Genomic DNA, 5693 nt, shown 5'->3' on the forward strand with positions numbered 1-5693 from the left:
GCCATCAGGGAATACTGTTGCCAAGAAAGGGTGTACATGGTCTGCAACAATGCTTAGGTAGGTTGTACGAGTCACGGTAACATCCACATGAATGGCAGGACCCAAGGTTTCCCAGAAGAACATTGCGCAAAGCATCACACTGCCTCCGCCGGCTTGCCTTCTTCCCATAGTGCATCCTGGTACCATGTGTTCTCCAGGTAAGCGACGCACACGTACCCGGGCATCCACGTGATGTAAAAGGCAGCGTGATTCATCAGACCAGGCCACCTTCTTCCATTGCTTTGTGGTCCAGTTCTGATGCTCACATGCCCATTGTAGATGCTTACGGCAGTGGACAGGGGTCAGCATGGGCACCCTGACTGGTCGTCGGCTACGCAGCCCCATACGCAACAAACTGTGATGCACTGTGTGTTCTGACACCTTTCCATCAGTACCAGCATTATCCTTTTCAGCAATTTGAGCTACAGCTGCTCGTCTGTTGGATCGGAACCACACAGGCCAGCCTTCACTCCCCACGTGCATCAGTGAGCCGTGACTACCCATGACCTTGTTTGCAGGTTCAGCGCTTCTCCTTCCTTGGACCACTATTGATAGGTACTGACCCCTGCAGACCGGGAACACCCCACAAGGGCTGCAGTTTTGGAGATGCTCTGACCCAGTCGTCTAGCCATCACAATTTGGCCCTTGTCAAAGTCTCTCAGATCCTTACGCTTGCCCATTTTCCTGTTTCAACTTTGAGGACAGAATGTTCACTTGCTGCCTAATATATCCCACCCACTGACAGGTGCCATGATAACGAGATTATCAGTGTTATTCACTTCACCTGTCAGTGGTCATAATGTTATGGCTGATCAGTTAATGTATATACAGCTCTGGAAAATATTTTGACCACTGCACCTTTTTCTTTCCTTTCCAAAAAAGTTGAAAAGGAAAGTTTTGAGTGAGGAGCAGAAGCGTTCAATTTGCAGTGCTCTCTTAAATTTGACCTTTCTATTCCTGACTCAAAACCTTCCATTTAAATTTTTTTTTAAAGGAAAGTAAAAGGTGCAGTGGTCTCTTAATTTTTAACGGAGCTGTACATCTGTGTATGTATTTTACTGAATTATTTGTCATTTTTTATGTATATTACTTTTGTTTTCATTTGATATGTAGTGTATATACTTGTCAACTCACAACTTCATATGAGCATATCCTTTCAGATACACTCCCTTTCAGTTTTACTGAAAACTCCCATACAGAAATACCTCTTGGGGGCGCTATAAACATCACCGATGTTTCTCACGATTTTGCTGTTAATAGAAACACACTTGAACGACATCTCCGAAACCACTGAACAGATTTGGTTGACAGTTGGTGTAAAGGACCACTGGACCATTGTTTTTAAAAGTTATATAAGAAAAGTTAATATCTCAAACAATATGGCCTCCATTTTGACTTCTGTGAAAAACTTCTTAATAACATCTCCTCCGAGACCGCTGAACGGATTTGCATGCCGTTTGGTGTGAAGGACCTTTGAACCATTATCTTTAAAAGTTTTATAAGGAAAGTTGATATCTCAAATAGTACGGCCGAAATCAGCGAATTAAATTGAGCTGGGCGGGTCAATGACTTTACACGTCCATTAATCCCAAATGGAACATCAAACAGCTATGATAAGAAACATACTCGTAAATGTGTCTGCTGGGAACGGACAGGAAAACTCCCATTCAGAAATACCGCTTGGTGGTGCTATAAACATAACTGAAGTTTCTCACGATTTTGCCGTTGATAAAAACACACTTAAACGACATTTCCTCCAAAACAGCTGAATGGATTTGGATGACAATTGATGACAAAGGACGACTGGACCATTGTCTTTAAAAGTTATATAATTGTAAATGTTTCTGGTGGATTTTCAAAATATGCGTCTGTGTGCTATTTCGGGTATTATAGATCAAAACCCGATGACTATTCTGTCTGCCCGCTGGCCCTGTGGTGTAGTGGGAACATCCAGGTCCTTCAATATTGTGACCTCAGTTCCATTCCCTTCTCAGACATTCCAAATTCTGTATCTCATGAATGCTTTTCAGCCTTCATACAACAATACATGTCTGAAATAAAATCTGAAATACCATGATTTTCATTTATTTGCGAGAATATTTTTATTACGTGACCTGTTTTATGCTGTTATTGTTTTCCAAAAAAAGGAACCAGCCATGGTGTGATTGGAGTCATTGATTTCGTTATAAGTAGGATGTATAGCTATTAGCTAGCCATCTATAATAATCTTTGTACAAAAGTACACTTTAGTTCCATTACAAACGTTTTTTTGCCAACTTTATCTCAGCAAAATTGTAATCACTGGGGTAAAATATACATTTGGAGAGGATAGAGAGCTGCAAGTACAACCAGTAGCCCCTGTGGTGTAGGGGGGACATCACTGTTCTTCAATATTCTGACTCTGGTTTGATTCCCCTTTGAGATGTTCCAAGTATTGTATTTCAGAAATGTATAGCCACTCTGTACTTTTCAGCCTTCACACAACAATATATCCCCTCTGTAATACCATGATTCTCATATGTTTAGGAGAATTTCTGGTTTCAAGGTCTTTTTGTTTTTCTCCTTCGATTGGATATCCTGACTACTAGCGGCATTGGGCATTTTTAAATTGCAAAACATTTCTCTAGTGAGAGCATGCAGTAATATGCTTCCTGTGACCCGCTTGGCCCCCTGAAACGCTGCTCACAGCTTTAATTACCTTTGTTTTTACCACTCAACCAGTGATCCAAAGTTTAAATAATATTTTACACGTTGTATTCAAAATTATATGAACGAGACAAAAAGCAAGCTGTAAATGAAAACAAAAAGTCTACTGACCATTATCATTATCATTTAAAAGTCCATTCTCCTGTCCTTCTTTATGAAATGGATAATGCCATGTTCATGTAGCTTGTCTTTTGATTTTAAATCTGAAACCAGTTCTTTTTCTATTGAGATCAAAGCCAGGGCTGACAGCCGGTCCATAGCCATCATTACGTACACTCACTGCAAAAGGCTAGCCAGCCAGCTAGGCTCAAGTGTGAAAAAACAAGATAAGGCTCGTCATTGGCTCTGAATTAGTGACGTAAACTCTAGAGGGCCTTAAGGCATCATATTGAGGCAACAATTTGTGATTGGTTTATTCTACTGTCATTCCAAAATGCTGCTCTAATTGAAGTCATTGACGTTGACCGGTGCCTTCTATTCAAAGCCCGAGGGCCTAGCCAATGAGCGTTGAGCCCAGATAGATTATTTCTACCAAGAGACTACCAAAGAAAAATTCAGATTTGATATTTTTCCTCTTGGATATTAACGCTGAAACAGGGGGGTCCAGTGACACTTGTGGCCCTATACGGGGGAGGCCCCTGACAGGGTCCAACAGGCAGGAAATCAATCCACCCACATTGCCAAGCATCAACCAAAGGGACACCCACCAACCGCAAACACCCTGAAAGAGGGCAGAGTACAGCCCAATTGACTAGGTATGTTGTTGTAATTAGTTGATAAGAAAATTAATTATTCAATGCATTGGTGATAAAATGATAAACCTATTCAGGTTCCAGTAAATGTGTTGACCAAAAATGTGGGAAAACTGGAAGATTTAAATAGAGAGGGGGAACATACAGCTTTGGAAAAAATGTAGAGACCACTCCTACTTTTTCTTAAATCAGCATCTCAACATGTATGGCAGCCATTCTTTCTGTAGGTCACTTGATGTCATCCTACGGTTGTTGAGTTACATTCAAATGAGTTGACGGTCATCTCAGTCAGTGGACAGTCATTTTAGCCCTCTGCCAGTCTGTAGCTTTGTTTTCCCCAATGTCTGTTGCTTGACCTTGTTCTTATGAACCGCCATCTTTGAAATTTTCAGGAAGGAAGCAACCTGACCCTCACTGTATCCCTCTGCCAGTAAAGCCAGAATTAAACCCTTCTTTTCCTCACTCAAAGCTTTTTCTTTTCAACTCTTTTGTCATTCTGAATAGTCATTTTTTTAATACCTTTAATACCTTTAATACCTTTAGTACCTTTGAGGTACTACTTGCACTGTTTTTGCCATCCAGCTGGTCCTATTGCAAGAGGATAGTGATGACCAAAGCAGTGGTTTTTATACTTTTCCTCATTAAATTAGATGTGGTTGAGGTAATCACCTAATCAGTACCTAATTAAGTAAAATGAGGTGTGCCCGTGTGTGCTCCTAGGGGCAGAGTTGAAGTGTAAATCTAGAAAATAGCCCTTCATCAATGAGAAGCAAAGAGCCAGGGTGGAGTTTGAAAAAGACCATAAGGATTGGACCGTAGAGGAATGGAGTAAGGTCAGCTTCTCAGACTACCTGGTCATCTAATGGTTAGACGGAGATCTTGAGAGACCTACAAGCCACAGTGTCTCACACCCACTGTGAAATTTGGTGGAGGATCGTGATGATCTGGGGATGCTTCAGCAAGGCTGGAATCGGGCAGATTTGTCTTTGTGAAGGACGCATGAATCAAGCCAAGTACAAGGTTATCCTGGAAGAACACCTGCTTCCTTCTGCTCTGACAATGTTCCCCAACTTTTCCCGAACTGGTTTTTCCAGCAGGACAATGCTCCATGCCATATAGCCAGGTTAATCAAGGTGTGGATGAAGGACAACCAGATCAAGACCCTGTCATAGCCAGCCCAATCTCAAGATCTGAACCCCATTGAAAACCTCTGGAATATGATCAAGAGAAAGATGGATGGTCATAAGCCATCAAATAAATATGAGCTATTTGAATTTTTGTGCCAGGATTGGCATAAAGTCACCCAACAGAAATGTGACTGACTGGAGGAGAGCATGCCAAGACGCATGAAATGATTAATATAAAATCTGGGTTATTCCTCCAAATATTGATTTCTGAACTCTTCCTAAGTTAAAACATTTGTATTTTGTTTTTGAAAAATGAATCTAAATGTGTTTTCTTTTGATTCATGGGGTTATTCTGAATAAGTATTTTAAATACTTTAAATTACAATATTTTTATTTGGAATTTGGAACTAATATTGTCTGTTCATTTTACTCAAACCAATACCTATGAATAGCAAAACCAGAGAAACTGAGAATTTTGCAGTGGTCTTTTATTTCTTTCCAGAGCTGTATGTCTGGGGTTCAACTGGGGAATAAAACTGCATCCATAACTGGGTAATAAGTGTGAATGTGCATCATTATGGCGAGTGAAAGGGAAGGTTCTCTAGTGACTGGCAGGATTCGTTTTTTCATAGTTTGATTTAGTATGAATATCTGTAGAGAATCTGGACTATCCAAATTAAGTGTAACCATCATTTGTTTTATTGTAGATCTTTAGCATACAGGTTGATGAGAATGGTGAAGGTTGATGAGATTGCTTTCCAGTTCAGCACCATCTATTATATTAAAGTATATTAAAATATGAGCCGTTGTCCAGGTCAGCACATAAAACAAACTTCCGCGACACATGTGCTACATAGACAAATACAAAAAGGTTTTATGAAAATAGAATAGCTAATATCAACTTATTTGTTATGTTAAATGTTTGTCCAGGGTTTTCGTTTTGGCTACCTGGAGCACGTGAAAATCGGCTCGCGCTAGGTATGCATGAATTAAATAGACTTTTACATTGAAATCTTGCAGGATCTCCATTTACGGTTCCCTGACTTCCTGTTGTTCATACTGCCTATGC

This window comes from Esox lucius, chromosome 11 (genome assembly GCF_011004845.1).
Source record: "Esox lucius isolate fEsoLuc1 chromosome 11, fEsoLuc1.pri, whole genome shotgun sequence".
In the NCBI taxonomy this organism is placed as follows: Eukaryota; Metazoa; Chordata; class Actinopteri; order Esociformes; family Esocidae; genus Esox; species Esox lucius.